Source organism: Puma concolor, chromosome D4 (genome assembly GCF_028749965.1).
Source record: "Puma concolor isolate L17-30 chromosome D4, mPumCon1.1.hap2, whole genome shotgun sequence".
Lineage (NCBI taxonomy): Eukaryota > Metazoa > Chordata > Mammalia > Carnivora > Felidae > Puma > Puma concolor.
In genome coordinates, this window is record NC_141679.1 from 61,254,770 (window position 1) to 61,277,504 (window position 22,735).

A 22,735-nucleotide genomic window follows, 5' to 3' on the forward strand; every position below is an offset into this window, starting at 1 on the left:
GCTTTCCCCTCAAAGCATAGTGTTTTCCCAGACATGCCACCTTTGATCACGCCCCCTTCGCTCTGCCTCGAACTTAATCAGCCCAGGTTGCCTCGAACTTAATCAGCCCAGGTAAGCGCATGGTTGGCACTTAGCTGGGCTCCTAGGATGCCCTTCCTGTCACTCCCACTTCCTGGGCCCAGTTCAAATAGTACCACCACCAGGGAGGAGCGCTCTCTCTCCTGTGAGGCTGCCCAGGGCAGGAAAAGAGAAGAATCAGGTTGAAATCCTGGACCTCCACTTGTCTCTGGGCCTCAGCATCCACATCTGTAAAAGGGTACCCTAATATCTACCTCACAGAGTCTTGCCAAGGATTAAATGAGATAATGGCTGCAAACTATCTTGCAAACGTCTAGTACCAAGTTAAGAGCTCGGCTATGGTTGCCCTCTTCCGTTCTCTGGTCCTGCTGCCTGTGTTTCTTCCTACTTTTCTCCATGCATTCATCCAGCCACTCACCCATCAGACCCCCAAGTCCGAAGGGTCTTCCCCTCTGCTTTGCCCACACTCAGGTCAGATTCCACAAGCAGGCACCCAGGGGGAGACCGACCTGGCTCCTGGGCCAGCTTCCACTTATGCTACCAGCCTCTCCTGAACCCCCTCTGGGCATTTGGGGGAGGGGGCTGGGCCTGTCACTTTCATAGCAGGCATGCTGGTCAGGTTGGAGAGTCTTGATTCTGATGTCAATTTACTCCATGACCTTGAGCAGATCTCATCCCCTCTCGGGTTTTGTTTTCTCAGGCAGGTAATATTCCTACCTTGCCTGTCTGTGAGGACCGTCTACTGAGGGCTCTCCAGTCCACACACACCAAAGCCCAGGACTGTGAGGGTGACAGAGCTGTCACCTATCAGCTAGGGCCTATCAGCTGTCCCAGTCCTTAGTTTCAGCCTCGTACCCTTCTTGCCTGGCTCCTCTGGAGACAAAGAACACAGCTTCTTCCTATTTATTCCCCCAAATCAGGCCCAGACCAAAACTCCATGCAGATTTATTGCCCCACAATCTCCTTATCTGAGAGTTTCAAGGGACAAGGGTCACTGGGGACTTTCTAAACCCACCTTCAGGAGGTTGAAAATCTGGAGTCTCTACTTCCTCCTCACCATCCATTCCCCAGCAAAGCTTCTGAATTTGTCTTTGGACAGAGAGGGACACTGAGGCCCAGACAGGGAGAGTGCCTGGCTCAGGGTTCCACAGTGAGCAGAAGCCCTACAGTCCAAGTTCTGAAATGGCACCTGCCAGGGGTCCTGAATTCTATTGTCACTGGCCCTCGCCTCTGGCCCACCAGTCAGCTCCCACCTGCCCTGTGGCAGGGACCGGGGGCCTGAAGGGTGACTTCAACCTGCATTACTGGGGCCCTCCCGAAGCCTGACCTGTGCTGGGCACTGTGTGGGACAAGGCAAGGATAACCCTGGCAGGGGCTTCTGCCCCTCAGGGCTGAGGTTGATGGGAGAGGCCGACATGCAACCAGCGAGCACAGTTCAGGGTGAATGGGACTGAGCAGGCTGCAGCAAGGAGGTGGAAATCCCAGGAGTCGGTGAACGGCCTCTGGGCAGGTCTGTTTGAGCCCAGTCTCAAATGCTGAGTAGAGGGAGCTGAGTCCAGAGTGAAGGGAGGGCATTCCAGGTGGAAGGGGGTGCGTGGCGTGGGAACCACAAAGGTGGAGTCTGGCCGGGGTCTGGGCAAGCGCAAGGGAGCAGTGAGGGCCAGGCCAGCAAGGTGCCAGCAAGGGCTCTGAATACCGGCTCAAGGACTTGGCCCTTGAGACCACGGGAGGATGTCAAAGTTTGTAACCAGGGGTGTGGTGAGGTGAGAGGTGCTGTGTATTTAGCTCCTCCTATTAGGTAGTTAGAATGTTTGGCTGGAGAAAGTATTTTCTTTCCTCCACTTTGGGCTTGTGTCTAAGGAAGAAATAAGTGTGTGAAGTGGGTTTTATTTCCCGCCCGGCTCCAGTTGGCTGGAGGGGCTATGGAACACGGTGAAGAGGAAGAGGGTGATGGTTCTGAGACTCGGGAGGAGGCGCCTGGGTGGCTCAGTCAGTGAAGCGTCCGACTCTTGGTTTCAGCTCAGGACATGATCTCATGTTCCTGGGTTCGAATCCTGCGCTGTCAGCACAGAGGTCTGCTTGGAATTCTCTCTCTTCCTCTCTTTCTGCCTCTCCCCTGCTTGTGTTCTCTCTCTCTCTCTCATTCTGAGGCGGTGGGGGGGAGGGAGGAGAAGGTCATGCCTGATTAGGGGAGCGTGCAGAGCCACCGATTTGCTGGCCAGGAGTCAAACTCGGCTCTGCCTCCCCAGGTCTTAGCAATTTGATTCAGCAGTGGAGCCAGGAGGCCACATCTCAGCAGCTGGGGTTTTACCTCAGGAGATAGCTTCCTTTCTTCCCTCAACCCATTTCGCTGTGCTAAGAGTCTCCAGATATGACTGAGGGGCTGCCTGTTTCCTGCACATGCTGGGACAGCCCAGGACTCCATTTCCCAGCTCAGCCACACACATTGGAGCCGCACACATTGGGCAATTCCTTCCTGCTTCTCCCTCCCCTACTTATTGACATGGGGATAAACGCTCAGACTTAATCAATTCTTCAGGTACTGGCTGCAACAGTGGCCAGGAGAGGACCGTGAGGCCACCGTCTCCCCGTTTCCAGCCTCCCTGAGCTCCCCCCAATCATTTGTTCAGACTGGGCCTGTGGGCCAGGGAGCACAGGAGTGAGGGTGAAGGGGACAGGAAAGATGTCAGCATCCCAGGCTGAAGACGTGCTTCTGGCCCAAGACTAACTCTCTGCGGGGACCGGTGACAGTATCTCAATTTACACTTTGTGGGATGATGTCTAGTAGTGGGTCTCCACCTGAGAGTTCATCAGAATCACCTGGAAAGCTGATTAACTTCCAGACTGCTGTGCCCATCCTAGAGTTTCTGATTTAGCAATTCGGCAGTGGAGCCTGAGAACCTGCATTTCTAACAATTTCCCAGGTGACAATGATGCAGCTGGTCCAGGGACCACTTCTGAGAGCCACCGCTCTACAACCCTGCTCAACGATCTGCACAGTCCTTCCCTTTCACTGCTCAATTCATTTCCACCTTGCAGGGGAGGCAGAATTTACATCCGCCTGAGGGTGGGGAGAAGTACCCCCATCTCATGGATGCAACAAGCTGTGCTCAGCTCAGAGCAATTTTCTGAGGTTACACAAATACACAAAGATTCCATGAACACACAGCCACTTCCTAGCTCAGGGCCACTTGGGGCTGTGATTCTTGGCTTTCTACCGCTCACATATTCTCAATATACAAACATGGGCTGAGGCCAGCACTCAAGAACCAGGCGGGTATTATGATGACAGCTTCACTGTCTCAACAGCAGGCACCGAGGCCTGCTGGTCAAGACACAGGCTTCTGAGTCAGAGACCCAGATATAAACCCAGACTTGCTTTCTGTATATCTTGGAACCACACAGGCACTTACCTCTTCGCCAGGTTGCTATGAAATGGGGCCAAGGCTGAACAGAGCAGCGAGCCTTGCACACAGTGAGTCCTCAATAAACGGTAGTGACCGGTGGGCCCAGACAAGAGCCAGGGAGGGATTTGGGGATAGATACTAAACCTCTCTGTCTTCTCATCTGTAAACTGGGGTCAGTAACAGAACCTAACTTATAGGGAAATTGCAAGGATTCAATGAATTTATTAATTTAAAATGCCTCAAAGCCATGCCTGGCATGGGGGAAGCTCCTACACATGGTCCTTTTTGTCAAGTATGATAATTTTAGCACCTAACGCACACTTTTCATTAATACGTGTCAGCAAAACCATTAAAGAATACATTAGGCTATTGTGACGTCAAAATTTAAAAACCAGGGACTCCAGGGTTGGCTCAGTCAGTTAAGCGTCCAACTTCGGCTCAGGTCATGATCTCGAGGTTTGTGAGTTCGAGCCCCGCGTGGGGCCCGGTGCTGACAGCTCAGAGCCTGGAGCCCGCTTCGGATTGGATTCTGTGTCTCCCTCTCTCTCTGCCCCTCCCCCCCGCTCGCTCTCTGTCTCTCTCCCTCTCAAAAATAAATAAACATTAAAAAAATTAAAAATAAAACAAAAATCCTAGTGGTGCTGGTTGTACAACAGTGTGAATGTGCTCCATGTCACAGAACTGAAGACGGTTACAATGTTAAATTTTATGCTATGCATATTCTGCCACAGTGAAAAAGGAAGAAGAGAGCCAGCAGCACCTAGGTATCACGGCCAGGCTCTCGGCACACCTTTGGCCAGCTCCACCTCTGCTTCTGCTACACCTTCCCTGACGGGAGTGGGGGGTGGGGCTGGTCCTCCTGCCCCAGTGGAGGTCACATTCTTTCACTCCTGGCCACTCACGGCAGAAGGGGTGCTGTAGGGTGCCTCATGGCTCTCCCAGGTGCTCTCAAGAAGGGTCCGGAGGACCATTCCCTGGGCAGAGGGGTGGCTCTTGCCATCCACTTCCCTCCTGCTCACTGTCCCTCTGTGGAGCCAGCTCCAGCTGCTCCTGGTGAAGGAAAACTCCTTGTGGGAGCAGTGCCTGCAACCGGGACTCCCTCCGGTTTCAGCTGGGAGCTCCGCTCTGTGCAGGGAAGGTACACAGACATTCTGAGACCAGGGGCCCCGCTCCAGGATGCTCTGCCCCCATTTGCCGTGTGACCCCACTCACGTCATTGTCCCTCTCTGGGCCCTGGTGCTTGTCTGTGCAATGGGAATGTGTGTCCCTGCTTGTCACCCTCCTGAGGCCTTGGGGAGGCTCTGCAGGGGGAGCGGAGGCAAAGGTGTTTTGTTTCTTTATTGCACGATGTGACCACACGGAGAGGCAGCAGGGATGGTGACAGACATGGTCGGGGACCACCTACTGGGCTCGAACACCGGTCTCACCACACACCCAGGTGGGACACCTTGGGCGGCTCATCAACCTCTCCAGGCCTCAGGTTTTGTCATCATGAAGCGGGATGGTAATAGGAAATGAGTTCATATCTGACAAGTACTTAGAACACTGCCTGGCACATGGCAAGTTCAAGATAAATTTAAAATAAGTAATAATAGCAACTTCTACTGAGTACTCACTGTGAGCTGGGCACTGTTCTAAGGTATTTGACTGTATTGAGGGATTGAAATGAACCTTTAGCAAAAATGAATAAGGTGAACAGGACTTACAGACTAAACCAGAAACACAAAGCGTCCGTGTCCTTTCTTTCTCCTCTAAGTGGCAATACTTAAAGATCTAAGTATTAGATCTTCACAGTCTGGAAACAGAGACAGCCTTGTGTCCCTCTGCCACCCGCTGCGTGCTGATTTAGAGTCTAAAGCTCTAATTCTTATCTAATCTAATTCTTAGCCAGGCACACTAACTCCCTCTCTCAAATGATTTTATTACATTTGGGGCAAAAAACAGATCAAATATTTCAAGACTGCCCAGTGTCAGGGACCCAGGTGGGCATCCAGCCCAGCTCTGTCTCCCTTTCCACACCACTCTGTCTGAAAAGTCTGAGGGTCCTGGCTTGTACCATTCTAGCGATGGAAAGCTCACTCCTTCCGGCGACAGAGCAACTCAACTGTTTGTTACACTTCCTCCTTCTACAAAGAGGAAATCCACAATTTCCCCTACTGCCCTCCTTCCATCCCTTGAGCCCCGCCAACCACATCCTTTGCCTTTGCCCCACGCCAACCCTTCAGAGATCTGAGGCCCCTGACCACGTGCCTCTGGGATGGTTCTACTCAGGTTGGGGAGGTTTTTGTGTGGCTAAGTTTCCTAACTAGTCCCCATTTTGGTCACCTCCCCGTTATGCTCCAGTGGGGAGCTCTCCATCTCTCACCCAGCTCAGAGCCCAGACTGTACTCAAATCCTCCAGATGGCGGCTGAGAAACACTCAGAAGAGCAGGTCCCCCCAAAGATCCCAGATTCACTTCTTAGAATAGCAGCACTGGCCAGACCCCAAGAACTCATGGGGTGCAGAAAGAGAAACTGAGTCAGCTTGCCCAGGGCCATCCATACAGGGAAGAACCAGGAATGGGATTCAGATTTCTGGCACCCGAGCCCAGGAGAGTCCTCTAAAACATGAAACGGTTTCCTTTGATCCTGTGTCTGGATACCGCACCAAATATTTTGTTCCTTATCTGTGTTGCTGTCCTCAGAGGGACAAATTCCAAGGATGACAGGGGAAGAAAAATCTAATTGTGAAGCTGGGGGGTCATTCACCCTAGCTGGACCCTCCTGGAGGTCAGACTTTTGGAATGTGGGCTATATTCCTCCAGTGTGTGGTTTAGGCTAAGAAAGATGGGGCTCCTTAGGTTCAGGAGAGAAGACAGACCCCCAAGTCTTTGCTGCTAGAAAGGTCAACACGGCAACAGCCCCACAGTGGGAAAGGTAAATCGGGGCACATCGACTCACCCTACATTTTCCATGTCTCCAGCTGGAGACAGACCCTGTGCTGGCATCCGTGGGCTCAAAGGTAGCCATGGGGTGGCTGCCCTGGGAATGGGTAGAAAAACGGAGAAATCACACCCCACTTGAACAAAGTTTGATCAAAAATGTGGTGGTTTGTGAGAAGTGGCAGCTGCATAGAAAAGGAGCAGGAGGTTAGAGCAGGGGGACTTTTTTTTTTTTTTTTTTTTTTAATCATATGCTCCTTTCAAAGAGAAAAGAAAATGAGTCCCCACCCCTGCCAATATTTTATATTATACATGAGTAACTACCATTGGGAACTGTGAGGCACAACATACAGATGAAACAAGATTCATCATTAATCAGAGTGACTGCAAATTTCAAATAATGTCCCTCAAATTTAAAAACACCTTGGGCTGACTTCTCATCAGACTTGATTAGCTTGTCATTGTTTTTTTTTCCTCTTATCTGTGGCTGCCAATGGAATCTTGCTGGAAACCCAAGGGTTAACCTCTTGTCAGCTCTTACTGGTATTATTAGAACCACCACCAACCAACCCACTGTTCAGATAGGAATCTTCTAAAACCACTTGTCCGTTTTGTGAGGTTTCGTTTAGTTAAAACTGGTTAGTATAATCCATAAATCCAATCTGGATTAATTAGTCTGGATTAACCTGGATTCATTAACCAGGTTAAATTAATTGTAATAAACTGCTGAAAACAAATCAAAGAGTAGGGGTCATCCTTTCTTAGAGGGCTTTCCCCCTCTCTCCCGAGACTTCTGGAGACATGAGGCATGAGGCTGTCTGACACCCTGAGTGGCGTCAGCAGGTGTAAACCTGGGAAACATGAGCAAAGCTGAGTGATTTTCCCATCAGATATTATTTTTTTCCTGCACCCCAATGAGCATGCACACCTCACTTTGGAGGCCACCAGAACAGAAGCTGGGGAAACTATCAGAGAGGATTTTCAGGCCTCATAGGACGGTAGAGATCATCTGGTCTAACCTCACTTTTCAGATGAAGATACAAGGATTCTGGAAGGGATGTAACTTGTCCAAGGTCACCTGGCTGGTCAGTAGCAGATCCCAGAGAGAACGCAAATCTCTAGTTCTTGATGCTAACACTGGATGCTTCCCTGTCCTGGCCACAGTCCAGCCTCTTACTGGGCCATTCGCAGGTCCCTGCACCTCTCAGCCCTCTATAGTTGTGTCCCCTGTGGCATGAATCACTTGCTGGCTCTGAGGGTGGAGTGCGTCCCAGCAAAGTCACAAGTGCTGGCACAACGGAGGGACGTGTTGCTGTCGGCAGGCCACGGTTCCAGGAGTTACTATGTCTCAGTCTGAAGCCTTGGTTCTGCATCTGTGAAATGGGACCCATCAAACCCAGCTCACGGACTGCTGTTTGGGTACCCCATGAGGTCCTGCTGACATCTGCAGGCTGGGTAGTAGCCCCTGAGGGGTGTTACTTCTGTCCTTACACTCTGGAAGGTTTTGTTTAGGGGGCTGAGATCTGGAGCCTGAGAATTCTGCCTCTGACTGCTAGCTACAGCCCTGGATACCGCAGGACCTGGAGCCTCTGCAGCCCAGTGGCCCCCCAGGTGTGCCCGCCCGGGCCTGGTGTGGTGGCAGACAGCTGTGGATCTGGGTCCTGGGCCTTCTGGGGCATGCCTGAAATCCCGCTCCTGTCTCTACGGCTCTCTTCCCCCCTACTCTCATCCTCCCCACCTCCCATAACCTTCTTGCCTCCTTCAGACTGTCCTTCTAATCCCTCTCTCTGACTTCCCCTATGCTGAGTCCTCCCTGGGCTACCATGAGACGGAAGCATCCCCTATTCCAAAACCTTCAGTGGCTTCTCAGTTGGGCATTCAAAGCTGAGATCTGAGGGGTAAACCCAGAAGAGAGGTGGGGCAAGGTGGGGAGAGAAAATGGGGGGGACAAGGGCAGTAGGCCTGGGTGCAGACAATAGGGGGTGCATTTTCTATACAGAACTTAAAAACAATAAGACCGACTAAAAGTCTGACTTTTTATTATCATGATATGCCTGCAACTCTAAACAGTGTCAATGAAAAAACACTCCTCCCTGCCAGGGCAGGCTGCTCCCACCTCCCTGCCCTTGGCAACTGGCCAGTACCTGATACTATTCCCTAGACTGAGCCAAACTGGACCATATGTTCGCTACATCCCCAATAGGCTCAGTATCCGCCCCTTCGCCAGCCCTCGGCCTGTGCGGCTTCTTTTGCCAAAAAGTCCCTCCCTCCTCTCTGCACGTTCAGCTGCTACAAGGCTCAGCTTAGCTGCTCCCTCTTTCAGAGGCTCCCCGCACACCTTCCCTCCTGCCTGGCCACGACCCCCTGCCTAGGCCTCCTGACACCCAGCCCAGGGTGTAGACTCAGCAGCAGTCTCCCCGTGGAAGACCGAGGAAAGGAACTACCCTCTGAAATCTGGGACCCACAGCACAGCACACCAGGAGAGCCACTTCCTCGCTGTGTGACCTCAGACAAGTCCCAGATCCTCTCCAGCCTCAGTCTCCCCCTGTACAAGGACCATATCATCTCCAAATGACCTTCTTTCCTTGTCCTCAGTCACGCCTTCTCTTGGCCATACCCTGCACTCTGTCATCATGTGAAAATGTGCCACCCGCTTCCATAGTCACTAATTCGAGTGCTCCCTTGCTGGCCACAACCTCCCCACCTTCAGCCTCCTGTCACCTGCCAGATGTGAGCAGGCTTTCGTCAGCACCCCTGTTAGGTGCTGGTTCAGGCCCAAGGAGAGAGCCCGGGACCACAGACCGCTCTCCAGAGAGACATAAGCCATTTGGCTCTGCCTTGACTCTGCCACCAAGCTTGGATCCAGCGTTTCTGAAAGGCCAGCTCCCGGGATGGTGTCTGGGCCATGGGACATCCATCTGCCATGATGCCTGCTTCCTGTGCCCAGTAATGCGGGACACCGTCCTACAGCCTGCACCTGAGAGACGACCCGTCACTGGCCCCCCTCTACCTCCTCCCCACCTGTCTCCTCCTCTCTCCTCCCACAGGTGCCACGGCCCATCACCTCACCCTCACCCTGAAACCTTCCCCTCCCCCCACCCCCACCCCGCCGCTGACTTCTTTCCCCATTATCCGGCACAACTCTGGTGCCGGACAAACCAGCATACCTACTTAGGGCTGGGGAAAAAACAGACAAAACCCAAACAGGAAGTGCCAAATGGGGTGACGGCTTTCCCAGCGCAGCTCTTCTCTCTCCAGTGCCCTTCCTCTGCAAGCCAGGTCTTGTGAGGGCAAGGGTGCAGCCAGGCAAGCCAGATCCCAGGGGTCGCCTGTGTGGCCTCCTCCTCCTTGTACTCAGAGCCAATCCATCACTAATGCCACCCCTCCCAAACCTTTTAAACCATCCACTTATCTCCACTCCCACTGCTAACAGCTGCTCTCACCTGCACACTTAGTCTTACCTACCAATCATTTTTCCCCCCAAAGATGTCAATCTGAGCATGCCACTCCATGGCCATTACTCCAGGACCCAAAGGGTCTGGCCCACTCCACCTCTCCAGCCTCCTGTGCCCAGGAATCAGAGCTGTAGACACTCCGTGCTCTTAATTCCTCAAAGGTCCACTCCCTTCAGCCTCGGGGCTGTTTCTTCTGTCTGGCATGCTCCCCTTCCCACCTCCACCTGATTACTCGTATTCATCCTTCAGATCTCAGCTCAAAAGTCCTTCCCTTAGAATAGCGTTCTGCAGTGACCCTGAATTACACACATTCTTGGCTCGGCAAGCTTTGATACCCTCCCTTCTCCCCCAGGCACCTGTTCCAGGTTTTGTGGGACTTTAGGATTACTGCTCATCTTCTCTGGTCTGTGAGCCTACCCGGGCAATACCTGTGTCTGTTTTGCTCTGCTCCGTATCCCTCGCACTCAGTAACCAATACACGAATAAAGATCTCATTTAAAAAAGTTAATTGAAAAATAACTTTGTAGGAAATGAACGAATGGGCCTTTCTGGGTAGAAAGAGACTCCAGGATAATCTGTGTGGGGCAGGTCTCTGTGGTCTTTCTCCAGGCGCGTGGGCCATAGGTCAACCTACTCCTCCTGGTAATGGTTGTAACAAGGAGGAGGCTAATGAACCAGCCAAAAAGCTCTCAAAGCTCTTTCCTGTCCATTATCTCCCGAGTTCCCCTCTAGGACTCCCCCATCACTCATAGCCCTGGGCGTTAATGACCAGTCCACTGGGGCATTTCTGAACTGGAATATGTTTACTGTGCAGTGTGAACACTTTCTTTTCTCAAGGGCCAGGACTCAGGAGCCTTTTCTTTGTGGGGTGGGATGAGGAAAAGGTGATGGAGTCTAGTTAGAGCAGGGTTCAGATCCCAGTGGCTGTGTGACCTTGCAAAAGTCACTTAACCTCTCTGGGACCCCTGTCTTCTTATCTGTAAAAAGAGGGCAAAACTATCTAGCCAGGAGGTTGATACAGGATTAAATGGATATATGCACATTAAGAGCCTAGTTTGGGGCCTCCTGCATGTCATATCTAATTGATTCTAAGACACACAGTTTTTTAACATGTAACATCTCTGAAACTGGGATGCAATTTATAGTTTAACTGTCTGCTGTTTTTCTTTCTTAATGGATTTTAAAATAATGGTATATCTCATAACAGAAGGTACTCTGCATTTAACAAAACATGACAATAGCTTAGTTTCTTTATTTCCTTTGCAAAGAGATGGGAAGGTGTGTGAGCGCCCCATGGACCAAAGACCAAGAAAGTGCATCATTGAGGGAAAAGGGTCTGCTGGGGTCTGGCATACTGAGGCGGGGCCCTGAAGCATCACAAACTCTGAAGATAGGCCCCTCCCTAGCCAGCTGGCCCTCCAGATCTGTCCCTGCTGTCCCGGTCCCACTCAGGGGGTGGCCCAAACTCCAGTAGAATCCTAACCTTTCTGGATCTGACCCTGTGCTCCTGCTGATGTAGCCTGCGGTCCCTGGCTTGTGCAGTCTGGTCACAGTCCTAACAGTGCTTACGGCTGCCTAAAACCCCCAGTCTTTGTCCCAAAGAATCCTGGAACCTACCCCAGAGACTTCTTCTTCTGTGACTCCTTCATCAAGCCATCCCTGGACTCTGCTCTCAACTGTCCTAGAAGGCCAGCAGGGGAGTGTGATTCAGGCCTCATCCAAGTCCTTGGGTGCCTCGGTAAACCCTCCAGCCTGGTGAGGTCAGACTGTTATACTATCTACATTATATTGTAACATATATTACATACAGACAAATTGCTCTAGAAATGAATGTCAAATAGCACATAAAAATTTCAAATGTAGAAAAGACAAAAGTGAGAGTGATAATCAACCAGCTTGATGTGTGTCCATCTGTATCCGTAGTCACGGTGCACAGATATATTCTTCTCCCACATTCAAACCCTAACAGGCTCAGTCCCCACACACAGTTCTCTTCCTTGCTTTTCCAGTTAACGCAACCTTGCAGACCACCCTCCACATGGACGGGTTTCTTCTCAGTGATCTCACGGCACTCCCCTGTCCTCCATCCCTTCCCTTGGCAGGTGCCTTAGTCCACCTCAGCCAGGTCCCCGAGGCCCGGCCCATGCTCATGGCCTCATGGCTTTCTGCAGATACTTGTCCCCCTTCGATGGGAAAGGGCTGTGATTGGGTCACGGCTGCCCTCAGGCCTCCTGGAAGCAAAGCCACACCCCAGTACAGAAATACTCTTGAGCTCTTAAATCAAGGGGTGCGAGGTAAACGGAAGCTGTCTGTCCCTGTTGGACTTCGACTGGAGGCCTGTTAAAACAGACCAGATGTCCTCTGAGACCCCGAAGGATGCTGGCCCTGTACTTCCTAACCCCAGTGGGCTCCAGACATCACAATAAAGAACAATGAACAGGTGCTTGGGGCATTTTATAGTTCAAAAGCACTTCCATGCTCTTTATCCAATTTTGAGACTCACAACCACCCTAAAAATTAGGCAAAGCAGGTATTGACATTTGAGCCATTTTACAGATGAAGAGACTGAGGCTCAGAGAGGTGGGCCATTTACCCAATGACCTTCTTTGCTTTCCTCCCCTCCAGAGTCTGGCTGACTCTAATCCCACTAACAACCCAGCTCAGACATCACCTCTTCCAGGAGCCTTCCCCACCTCCAGCCTCACCCCAGGCTAGGTCAGATGCCCCTTTGAGGGCCCACAGCTCCTGGGTTTCCAGGAGGGGGGGTGAAATACTCTCCTCACTTTATGGGTGAGAACAAGGGGCATAAAGAAGGGTCAGGACTTGCCTACAGAGCACGTTACTGGCCAGGTCAGGTCTCCCTCCTCAGAGGTATGGCTTCTTTCGTTCCACTGCGTCTTTTGTTGTCTGCAATCTTGGACTCCAAGCCACTGCCCGAGGTTCATTTCCGTCTCCTCGTGCGCTGGCTGGGCCTTACCTGGTTCAGCCAGGTGTGAAGGGGAGTGTCGTGGAGGGGGATCTGGTTGGGGCAGGCTCAATTCCCCAGCCTGAGCCAACACCCTGGGGTAGCCTTAGAAATAGCAACAGCGGTTGGCATCTACTGAGCACCTCCGTGTGCCCGCACTTTCCATCGACACCTCACTTCATCCTGCAGCTGGCACCATTATGATGCTGTTTTGCAGGTGGGGCGGGGTGGGCAAGCCCCTAGCCCAAGGCTCACCTGGTAGCTGTGCTGGGACTGGATGCCAGGACTGCATCCCTAGCAGCGGGCGGCCCCAGGAGTTTGCTGGCACCAGAGCCAGAAATAAATGCACAGTCAGAGTACAAGAGACAACTCCCAGGGGGCCTGCAGGCCTGGCACAGCCCCAGCCTCTCCCTCCCCATCCCCTGGCCACCTCCCATCCAGGGCCGGCTGGAGGGATGAGACTCTTGAGCTCAGGGAACACAGGCCTGCCCTGGCAGTCCTCGGCACTCCCTCTGGGCAGGGTCACGCCGCTTGCCAGCCCCCTGCAAGCTCTAGGCTCAAGGCCAGGCTGAAGGCAGCTGTCACATCAACCCTGCACAAGTTCTCAGCATCCTATTTCTTATTCGAATGGGACCTCACATATCTGCTCCCAACTGGGTGAGAGATGCTGAGCAAGGCCCTGCCTTTCACTGGGCCTCACTTTCCCCATCTGTGAAATATGCTGGGGTGGGGTGAGTGTGGGGTGGGTGTGTCTCAGTGGAACCCCCCAACTGACATTCCAGGTAGCACAGCACAGTGATTAAGACCCTGGACACTGTAGTCCGATGACACGTGTTCAAATGTCGTACTCTGTGCAAACTGCCCAGCCTCTCTGGGCCCCAGTGTCCTCATCTGTAAAATGGGGATAGTGGTAGAAAAAAGACAAAGTAAATACACCAAAATATTTATATTGATTACCTGAGATGAAAAGAGAAGATATGAGTAATTTATTTTCTGTTTTCCTTTTTTTCTAAATTCTCCATCACCATCAAGTATTTATGATAGAAAAAAACAAATATACTTTCTTTGTAAATTAACTTTATTGACAATATAATATGCCCATTTTAAAAAGTAGTAATAATAATGAGACCATCTACCCTCTAAGATGCTTTGAGGATTGAATGAGTTAATGTATGTCAAATTTTAGATGGTACCTAGAGCATAAGAAGTGCTATTAAATGTTTATTACATAAATAAGCCTAGGACCAGCCTGGCTTCCTCCTCCTCCTCCTGCTCACCTGGGCTGGACCCCCCTTCTCACTCCCAGCACTGAGCTCGCGGATCCTCTGCCCCTACATTCACTGGTTCACTGCCGGGGCCCAACTCATCACCCTGGGTCTGGATTATTTCCACAGCCTTCTCTCTGTACCCCAGAGGAATCGCACTGACACTCAAATTTGGCCATGCTCTTGCCTTGGCCTCCCATGGCTCCTCAATGCCCTCTACTAAAAGATCTAGCTCCTTTGTGAGACACTGTCTTAGCAAGCTACTTAATGTCTCTGTATCTGTGTATTCTAAACTGAAAAAAGGAGCAAAAGAGTACCCGCCTTGGGGCACCTGGCTGGCTCAGTCGGGAGAGCATGTGACTCTTGATCTCAGGGTCGTGAGTTTGAGCCCCACTTGTCAAACCCCTACGGTTTACTTAGGCCTATTTATTTAACAACACCCACCCCCCACCCCCTCACAAACTTAGAGGATTCCTTGATGTACAGGGCAGGGTCCACAACCTGACCATCAGTGGTGCCTCTTACCAGTCTCCTCTGTCTTCTCTGTCACTCTGTTCTAGTCTGCTCTTCCATGAACATACCAGGCATGGTCCTACCTCAGGGCTTTTGCACTGGCTGTTCCCTCCACCTGGATGGCTCCTCCTCCAGAAATCAGCCCAGCTCACTTTCTCACCTCCTTCCAGACTTTGCCCAAAAGTTACCTTCTCAATGATCCCCCCAGCCACCCTACTTAAAATCGCAACCCCCTCCTTCCATTCCTTGTCACACACTCGAAACATACTCTGTGTTTTACTTGTCCTGTCCCACTTATCACCTGCTGCTTTACTTTTTGCTCACTGTGTCTTTTTTCTGTATTAGATTTTAGGTTTCTTTAGGATAGATTTTTTGGTCTATTTTATTTACGATCAAGACTCCTGCTCCCACCCCAGAGAATACCTAGCACAATGTAGATGCTTAATAAAAGAACAGTTGAATAACTAAATGAATGAATATAAACCACTTAGGAGAGAATCAGGCCAGTGGTAAGTACTCAATGAATACTAGCTGTTATTACTCTTATTGATTCTTCAAGGCGAGGTTCCCATGCCCTTCCTCCTGGACATCTCCAAGCTCAAAATCATACTTTCCTAGTCTCCACGGTATCCTGCCAATCTCTCGATTATGGCAGGGAGCACAGTGCTCTTCAATGATCTCTTTTTCCATTTAGGCTGAAGTGAATGAAATTGCCATTTCTTGTAAGTCAAAAGCAGGCAGATATTGGCCATTTCACATAGTTCAACCTAATATATTTCTCATGGCAGCCTGCAGGACTCTGGGGGGCACCTCAAGACCTAGTACTCAGTAGGTACCCCATAAATGTTTGTCCAAAAAGTGAAGTCACCTATTCCTGGCCCTTCATACTAGGTGGGACTGCAAACACCTCCAATCCAGTCTGAAGGAGAGCAGGCACAGCCTATAGACTTAAAGTAGCCAACAGAGGATCTTGCTGCATTATCTCCTGGTCCTCCGGAAAAATCTCTGTCCCCTGATATCTGGCAAAGAAAGTAAAAGCAAAGCTATGCTATATTCTAAAACAATCCAGGTTCTGGCCATTCAGAACTAATAAAAGTCTAAGGTTGGATTAAGCCCCGTCCCGGGTGGAAAAGGCTAGCTGCTCACCTCTAAGGGGATTCATTTAATGATGGGGGAGGAAGGCCAGAACATTCTTTGGTTATCACCATGTTCACTGTTCCAATACAGGATTCAGTTACAGAGGTCTGTTAGGTCCAGAAGGCAGGTTGTCAGAGCTGAAAGAAATTCAGCAATCCCTCAACCTACCCCATTTCACAGATGGGGAGAGTGAGGTCCAGAAAGGGAAAGGGACTGACTCAAGGTCACACAGTGGGGTACATGAAGAGTTCATCCTGGTATCTATGCCTGCTGACGTTAGTCTTGTGGTCTCTCCTCTGGACCACACTGCTTTTACGTTGGCCAGACGCCGGCAATGTAAGCTTTAGTGTTACTATTTTTTAAGCTGTACTTTTCAAATGAAATGTTTATTAAACCTCAGATAAAACACCAAGAGCTCCACTATAAGAAAACTGTTATAAATATCAGCACTACATTTATCATTCTACATAGTTACTTCCTTGGGGTAAAGTCCTCAAAGTAGAAGTCTAGGGGCAAAGGGCAGTTAGGATCATTTTCACAGACTTTTGTAACAGGCTGCCAGATTGCCCTGCAAAATTAAATGCTGCTGGAGAATCCCCACAAAGAGGTTTAACCTTTTGCATTTATTTTTGCTAATTCTATAGGAATAAATACAGGCTGCTTTCACTTACCATATACATGGTATGCGTTTCCTAACAAATAAACAAATACTCTGGGCTTAAAATCAGGATCCCTGGGCTTGGCTACTAGTTTGCTGTGTGAACTTTGACAAGTCACATCCCCTCTGGGGCTAGGGGATGCCTATCTAGACAAAGAGGGGTTTGGAGAGATGATCTCTTAAGATCCCTTTCCGCTTGGATATTCCACAATTCCACAGTACATTTTCAGTTATTAGCATAGGATGACTTTTTAATAGCCAGAATTTGCCATGCCCCTAAATCAGGCCAAAATGGGTGCCTCTTTGCACTAGCTGAGCAGGAAAACAGAGCCCAGATCATACAGACCTAGAGATGAGAGGAGACTTAGGTAGCACTTAAGTGTGTGCATTGGAGCTATGTTCGAGTGACAGCACATATACTTAGTCTGTTTTTACAAGGGGGTAATAATACTCATTTGTGGTCTAGCTCCAGGTTCTGTGAGGCTCCACCATGACCAGAAGGCACAGTCACGGTCACTCTCAGTTGGCCCGAGAATCCCAGACTTGCAGTCAAAGGTAGCTCAACTCCAGCAAGTGCTCATCCAGTCTCTGCTCACATAACCTCTGATGACACAGAGCTCACCACCTGCCCAGGCAGCCTCTCCTTACTTTTGGCAGTAAGAAAGCTCTTGGGCGGGGGGCAGGTCACGAAGTGGATGAGAGAGACCAGACGTGGTTCTCAGAAACTACTCCTTCAGTCAGGGCAGGCAACAGGAGAAGATGGGGAAGAGGCACTGGAGGCAGGGAGGCCTGGAGAGGGGCTTCTCTGGCCCTTCCTCTCACTCCAGACCTCTAAGGCAGCTGCTAACCCAAAGGTGCTCTAGAAGTGCAGGGAATGCAGGGGACACATTCCAGTCCTGATGCAGGTGGGTTCTGAACAAGCCCCAGGCTGACCACTACTTGCTCTGGGGCAGACACCTCAGCTCCTGCCTCTTGCCTTTGCGCGCTTTGGCTCTGGCAACAGAAAGAGTGCTGGGCCTGGGGCTGGTCAGCCTGGAAGCGAGCAGATTTAAGCCAAATGATACGCCCAGGGTGGAGGAAGAGGAGTAAGATGTGATCTGTAAGCCCAGAGCAGGACGAGAAGCTTCCTGCTGTTTACAGCTAGTAAGATCCCCATCATAAGAGGTGTGCAATGGGGAAGCAAGACCTTCCAGAGGGGATCTTACCGAGCCACTGAGCCAGAGGCCAGAGATCTTTTTCACCCGGAGAGCCTAGGGCCACAGTCCTTCATACACATACTCTGTCCCAGACCCAACCCCACCCAGACACAGCTCTCTTGGCACTGTCACGCCTCTGAGGTCCCCCCCCCCCCCCCCCCCCCCCCCCCCCCGCCACACCAACGTGATCCAGCCCTAGCATACCTGGTGGGGCAATGGAAGGGGAAGAGGACGTGCCACTCCATTCTCTAAATCCAGGTTGGTTCATGGGTCTAGCCCAGGCAAGTCTGCAGCTGATGGTCCCATCGCCCCCCAGTGAGGCCTCCCCCCAGCAAGGCCGACTTGGCGGGCCGACACTGACCGCCCCACCCTGCACGCCCAGGCGGGCTCCATAGGTATCTCCGGCGGTCGCCCCCTCCTGTTTCCCGTATGGGGAAGCTGAAGCCCTGCAGGTCACCTAGTCAGGAGGGGGAGAGTCCAGACAGGGTTCCAGAGAGGCACCCAAGCCACAAGGGAGGCCTGTTGGGACCGGCTCGCCACACCCAGGGTGAGCGGCCCTCACAGCGGGCGGGAGGGGTGGGCGGGTGCAAAGGGTGCAGATCCCGGCCCCTCAGCCGTCGGGAGCATGGACCTCAGGGCGGCCTCTCCCAACGGCGCGGCGCGGAAGGAGCCACCATTGCGCCCGCTATCCCAGTGGGGAAACTGAGGCCTGGTGCTTTGTAAGCTCACGCGGAGGTGCTGGAAGTCTCGTCCCCCGCGCCCCACCGGGTCCCCCGCGGCTCGCCCAGCCCAGCATCCCTCCCAGGGCGCTGCAGCCGGGAGGCGCAGCGCGCACACATCGCGTACCGCGGGAAGGCACGGCTGGCGGCGCGGGGCCGCCCTACCTTGATGACGGCAGCGCAGGTGGCGGTGGCGGCGGCGGCGTCCGGCTCCGGCTCCGGCTCCGCGCTCCTCACCGCCCGCGAGTCCCCACGCGCAGCTCCGCCGCCTCTTCCCCCCCACCGGCAGCCGGGAGGGCGGGGCCGATGGGCGGGGCCGGGGCCCGGCACTAGTCCCGCCCGTGCGCCCCGGGTCCGGGCGCACCCCTCCTTCCCCACCCTCCGGACCGCGCTCCTGGCCCGCGGGGCTGGTCTTGGGGCGCGCGCACGCGCACAGAACAGGCGCGCACACGCCGCAGAGATTGGGGCGGGCTGCCCGGCGACCAGGCGGAGGCTGGGGACCGGCGGACCCACCGCTCCCTCGCTTCACGGCACGGGGCAGGGGACTCGACCTCCCGAGCTTCCGTTTCCCCCTAGGTGAAATGGAAACAGTAACTGTTCCTGCCTTCGAGTGCTGTTTGAGAATTAGATGAGACGACTTAATTTACCGGCCGGCAAAGTGAGCGCACAGAGCCCGCTCCCCCGCCCCCCACGGGGGTGGCGCTTGGTAGAGCCCGGCTGGTAGCGAAATTCTTGAGGCTTCCCTTTCGGTGGGAAGCAAAGAGCAAACAGGGAGGGAGGTTCTGTAACAGGAGGACTCCGTTCTCTCGGCAGCCAGGAGGGGGCGCTGCCGCCCAGGCCCGCTGGCTCTCGGGTTCTGAGCACACTAGGCAATGGGAGAAGGTGAGGCCCCTCCTTTTAATAATACTACCACCTAACACTTACTAAGACAGGCACTGTGCTAGGCACCGTAAATGAATTACCTCACCTCACCGTCATACAAGCCTATGAGGTTACACTATTACCAATTTTACAAATAAGAAAGTTGAGGCACAGATGAAGTACCTCGCTTAAGATCACGCAGCTATTAATTCAGCCCCAGGCAGCACGGCTCCCAAGTCCAAGCTCATAGCCACTTCACCACAGCAGCCCTCTTGAGAAGAGCTCTTTGTTTTGTTCAGTCGTGTAACTCGGAGCACCTAGAACAGTATCCTGCTCAATTTTTGAGTGAACGACAGAGCATACTGTGTACTTTACATATATTATTTCACTTAATCCTAGTAACCCTTTTATTTAGCCGCTATTATTACCCCCATTTTACACGTAAGAAGATTGAGACTTAGAGTGGCTAAGTAAGTCCGGGCTCGGCGATATATCCTTGGCAAGAATAGCCAGGGCCAAAGCCTGCAACTTATTCAGTTCACTGGGCCACTCTCCCATCCCGAGTCCCCTCCCCACTCCCCCCCCCCCCCCAGTGTGGCCTTCAAAGCCAACCCCCCTGTGGCCCTGACCCAGGCTTCTCAGAGCTGGACTATTCAGTAGGCGGAATATTCAGTAGCGGAATGCGGAATGCGTGCTTCAGGTATCAGCAAGAGAGTCAGATATTTGATGTTTCAGAAAAGCATATGGAGAAACCAGAATGTTGTAGGAGTTCCTTATGGCTCAATATTGCCTTTATCTTTAATTACTCCTGGTTGTGGGCACCACAGCCTCTCCAAGGCTAAGGCATCTGAATGTCCTAATTCATCTCACCTGCATTCCCCTCCCCTCCCCCCCACACATACCTCTGTGTCTTTGCTCACATGGTCCCCTCTGCTAGGAATTCTCTTCCTGCATCATCTCCCCCTGTCTAAACCGACACATCCTTCCTTGCACGTTCATCACCGACACACCTCCCCAGATGCCCTGTGGATGTGCCCTCCCGGCCTTGTGCCTGCATCTCTCCATCCTGTGCCATGATGATGGGTGGCTGGGACTGTTTGGGAAAGGCTGGTTTGACAGCGACCCCTGGGGGCCATGGGCATGTGGACTGATAGGAAGTCATTGGAAGCCTCTGCAACAGACACAACCTGGGATCCTTTCTGGGGATGCTGCATGTGTGTGCACCTGTGTGTGTGGGGGGGGGTGGGGGGGGGCAGGGGGAGGGGGTGGTGGTGGTGGTGTCCTCATTCTCCTGCTCCTTCCCCCCCCCCCAGCATTGGTCCATTTGAGGAAGGCTAACCCTTGATCATCTTCTGAATTGCACACATGGGGAAACTGAGGCCAGAGCAAGGGTAGCCTGCCCAGGGGCCCCTAGTTAGAAAACTACACAGTAGGTTTGGCTTCAAAGTTGGGCCCATCTGCCAGCACCTTACATTGGGCCTTACTGTTGATTGGGATAGCCAGGAGACCAATGCCCCCTTCCTTCCCTATATGTCAGCATGGCCAGCTTTGTTTAATCTACTGTGTTGGGTAAATGCCTTGTGCAGGACCAGACTATTTGTGAGGAAGGATGGCAAATTCTTCATCTACCTGCCCTGCCTGGAGCTTTCTGGGCAATATGGCTCGTGCCCTGGGAGATTGAACTAAGAATGAGGGAACAGGGGCACCTGGGTGATTCAGTTGGTTAAGTGTCTGACTCTTGATTTCTGCTTGGGTCATGATCTCACCGTTTGTGAGTTTGAGCCCTGCGTCGGGATTCTGCGATGGCAGCATGGAGGGAAAAACTGCTTGGGATTCTTTCCCTACCCCTCTCTATCCCTCCCTTGCTTGTGCCGGCACTCACTCTCTCTCTAAACAAAACCAAACCAAACCAACAAACCTTTTTCTTAAAAAAAAAAAAAAAAAAAAAAAATGAAGGAACGAATAGCAGTGCCTGAGAGGTGAGGTTCCAAGTGTGGGGGATAGTAGCCTGGAGTGCAGGTGTTCTGCAGAAGTCAGTGTACATCTCCCACTTTGGGGTGGATGTGGGGGGAGTCTTCCAAACAGCCCTCCAGGCCCTTCCTTCTCCTTTGAGGAGACCCTTTATTCTTGGCGATATTGCTCCAGGGAGGTTCCCTGAGTAACTCCTGTCCCCTCCTCTACACAATGCTTGGGGCCTAGTGTCTGCTTTGAGTGGAGAGGTCCCATCCCCTGGGGTAGGAAGGTGGGGCTGTGAGGGATCAGATCCTCCAGCCCTAGAAGGTAGCAGCCCCTGGGGATGGGGGGGGGGGCGACAGCTGTGGTGCGAGGCCAGGAATCTGACACCAGGGGTGGGCCCCAAACGCTCTTTAGGAAGAAGGGGGAGGGAGGGAAGACAGCAGCAGCAGCAGCCACAGCCCTTCTCGAGGTGTCACACCCCCCACACACCCCCATCTCCACCAGTCCCTGTTAGAGCCTCCCTGTCAGGTGGAAGGTTCTTCCTTCCATCTTCCTTTGCCTGGAGCTATCCCACAGGGCCCTACATCACTCAGGGAGCTATAGGCCAGGCCCCCTCTTTCCAATGAATCCTTCTGTGTTCTAGGCTCCAGGGACATTGAGGTGAGCTGGAACTAACCCTCCTTAGTCTTACAGTTAGCACCTCTAAGGCTTGAGCATGACTTAACACTTAGCAGCTGTGTGACTTTGGGCAAGTTAGTTAACTCCTCTGAGGCTTCATCTCCTCATTCCTAAACTGAGTTTGGCCTGGGGTGAGCAATGCTCCAGGACAGGCAGTTCTCATTCCTGGCTCCAGCATCTCATTTTAGGGCTGGAGGAGGCCGGACCAGAGTCGGTCCTGTGATCTCCAACCCTCCTGGTGTATCAGAACGCCCAGGCCCCACAAAAGGCTGTGTCGGCCTGGCACCAATATTCTTTAAAAGCTGCTTAGGTGATTCTGTGGTGTAAACCAGAGGTTACAGTGCTGGGTCAATGGCAAAGCACCTGCCTTCCCCCAGCCCAGGAGGGGCAAGGTGTGGTGCTCAGCTCTGAGCAGAGCTTCTCTGCCTGGGGGTGGGGAGGGGAGAGGAGGAAGGGAGAAGAGGGGACAAAGGAAGAAGGGTGAGAACAGGCAGAAGGAGGGGGGGAAGAGGAGGGAGGAGGGAGGAGAGGGGAGGGAGAGCAAAGAGGCAGAGGAAGCAGGGGAGAGATAGGAAGGGAAGAAGGGAAAGGGGTTTGCCATTTATCAGACAGCCCCTGTCTGATCAGGTATTGTCCCCCCCCCCCCCCCCCCCACCTCCCCGGCTGGGGAGGGAATTTGAATTTCAGGGCTGGAGCTGAAGGACCAGCTGGGCCTTTCCTGGAGCCTTGGGCCTTTTTGAAGCCCTCTGGGTAGTTTTTCTATAAAAAGGTAACTCCCTGCTGCTGGTGGTGCTTTACTCTTGCCAGGCACCAGCTCATCTCCTGGGAGCTCTGAGAGGCTAGACCCCTTGTCTCCCCAGTGATAGCCCTTAAAGGGTAGAGCACCCAGCCTGTTGGGGGTGCAGCTAGGACCCCCGCCGGCCACC

The 22,735-nt window shown here is 52.5% G+C and overlaps 1 protein-coding gene across 1 annotated transcript in view; it reads right to left on the reverse strand.

The window, feature by feature from the left end:
* The window catches only part of CORO2A (coronin 2A), a 53,680-nt gene extending 35,044 nt beyond the window's left edge, over nt 1–18,636 (reverse strand). Inside the window, exon 1 of the mRNA XM_086683572.1 lies at nt 18,480–18,636. The gene's annotated coding sequence lies outside the window, so the exon portion shown is untranslated. The remainder of the gene's footprint in view (nt 1–18,479) is intronic.
* Nucleotides 18,637–22,735: the final 4,099 nt, after the last annotated feature.